The sequence below is a fragment of the Cebus imitator genome, unplaced genomic scaffold (assembly GCF_001604975.1).
Source record: "Cebus imitator isolate Cc_AM_T3 unplaced genomic scaffold, Cebus_imitator-1.0 Scaffold188, whole genome shotgun sequence".
Taxonomy (NCBI): domain Eukaryota; kingdom Metazoa; phylum Chordata; class Mammalia; order Primates; family Cebidae; genus Cebus; species Cebus imitator.
Genome location: NW_016107503.1, coordinates 5,639,321 through 5,641,925, shown reverse-complemented (window position 1 = coordinate 5,641,925; position 2,605 = coordinate 5,639,321).

Sequence of the window (2,605 nt, the reverse complement as noted above, 5' to 3'; positions counted from 1 at the left end):
TTTTTGAGACAGGGTCTTGCTGTGTCACCCAGGCTGAAATGCAGTGACACAGCTCACTGCAGCCTCAACTTCCTGGGCTCAAGTGATCCTCCTGCCTTCGTCTCCCTAGTAGCTAAGACTATTGGCATGAGCCTTCTATTACTCAGTTCCCGGCATGAGCTTTCTATTACTCAATTTCATTCACACAGGGCATCTTGTTATTAAAATAATTTTGGCCTTAGTGATCCAAACCATGGACACTTTTTTTTTTGAGACAGTCATGCTTGGTCGCCCAGGCTGGAGTACAGTGTTGCAATTTTGGCTCACTGCAACCTCCTGGTTCAAGTGATTCTCCTGCCTCAGCCTCCAGAGTAGCTGGGACAACAGGCATACACCACAGTGCCTGATTAATTTTTGTATTTTTAATAGCGAAGGGGTTTCACCATGTTGGCCAGGCTGGTCTTGAACTCCTGGCCTAATGTGATCTGCCCGCCTTGGCTTCCTGAAGTGTGGGCATTATAGGCATGAACCACTGTGCTCGGTCCAAACCTTGGATAGTTTTAAGTCATTTTGCTGTTTCTCTTCAAATGTCTTTCATGGCTTTTCAGCTAAAATTCTGTTTAAACTTTTTCAAACTTTCGAGAAATTAAAAATGCTTTCAAATTCACTATTTCAGTCCAGGAAATGATAGTAGTCCTGATCTTTGTTTAAGGTACACTGTTATGCAAACATAGGCTTATGTAGAATGGTAAGCACCAAGCATTTACTAATTTTTTTTTTCTGGGAACATAGTCTCACTGGTCCAAGCTGGAATGCAGCAGCATGATCTCGGATCACTGCAACCTCTGCCTCCCAGGTTCAACCAATTCTCATGCCTCAGCCTCCAGAGTAGCTGGGACCACAGGTACACACCACCACACCCGTTTTTAGTAGAGACAGGGTTTTGCCATGTTGGTCAGGCTGGTCTCAAACTCCTGACCTCAAGTGATCCCTCTACCTCAGCCTCCCAAAGTGCTAGGATTATGGGTGTGAGCCACCACTCCCAGCCAAGCATTTACTAATAGAATCACAGACTTCTTCTCTAGGACATAGATTTTTCAAAGTTACGTGTTATGTTAATGTTATGTACTTAAAAGCAATACAGGCCAGGCAGGGTGGCTCATACTTGTAATCGTAGCACTTTGGGAAGCCAAGGTAGGTGGGTCATGGAAGCCAGGAGTTTGAGACCAGCCTGGCCAATATGGCAAAACCCATTCTCTCCTAAAAATAAAATTAGCTGGGTGTGGTGGTGCACGCTTGTAATCCCAGCTACTTAGGAGACTGAAAAATGAAAATCACTTGAACCTGGGAGACAGAGGTTGCAGTGAGCTGAGACTGCAGCACTGCACTCCAGCCTGGGCAACACAGTGAGACTCTGTCAAAAATAAGTAAATAAATGAATGCAATACAACTGTATTTCCTTTTTCTTTTCTTTTTTTTTTTTTAATATATTTAAAATACAAAGTTGGTGTCTGGTTCTGACACAAACACATACTGAAGCACTCGCAGTCAGGTCAGCTCCTTTTTCTTTTTTTGAGAAGGAATCTCGCTCTGTTGCCAGGCTGGAGCACAGTGGCATGATCACTGCAATCTCCACCTCCCAGGTTCAAGCAATTCTCCTGCCTCAGCCTCCTGAGTAGATGGGACTACAGGTATGCACCACCAAGCCCAGCTAATTTTTTTTGTATTTTTAGTAGAGATGGGGTTTCACCATGTTGCCCAGGATGGTCTCCATCTCCTGACCTCATGATCTGCCCACCTCAACCTCCCAAAGTGCTGGGATTACAGGTGTGAGCCACCACGTCCAGCCAAATTTTTCTTCCATACAGTAGCACTGATAGATATGTATCCTTCATGGTTCATGACGGGAAAGGGAAGATACAGCGACTTCCATCCTGTTTCATAGCTGACCCCCCAACTACCCAGCTTTGAGGTGGGGCAAGGGGCAGGGAAGCAGGTAGCCCAGCACCCCTTGCCACCATCATCAGGCTCCTCTGCAGAGGTGTTGTTCCTTAAAGCTGAAAACAAGCCACCTCATTTCAAAACCCACACACACACACACACAAAACCTCATTTTGACACGAAGTTGTTTCCCTCTTTCTGTTTCTCTTCATTGCCTCATGAGGGATTTCTGAGAAATGAAAAAAAGTCACCTCCCGCAGCCACAGCCTGCAGTTTTGTTTTTTGGTTTTGTTTTTCCCCATGAAGAAGAAGGGGGTGGAGGAAAGAAGTATATTGCTTAAGCATCTAGTATTAATCCAAAGCTCTACGAAGTTAGAGAAATGCTCTTTCCATAGCCCTTCACCTGAGGTGTGTCCGCCTTTCCTTAGATCTGGGCTGTCATGCAAAAGGAAATAAACAAGGTATCCTCCCCTCAGGAAAGTTTAGTAACAAAGCAGCGAAACGGAACAGCCGCTCCCTTGCAGCAGGCCAGCTGTCTCCCCTCCCCCTACTTCCACCCAGGGCAGGAGACCTGTGGGAATTGCTCCGGACAACCTAAAGGACAGAGGTGTGAGCCTGATCGATCTGGGCGTAGGAGATTCAGGAATAAAATGCAAGTGAATGCGGTATTTCCCAGGGAGAATCC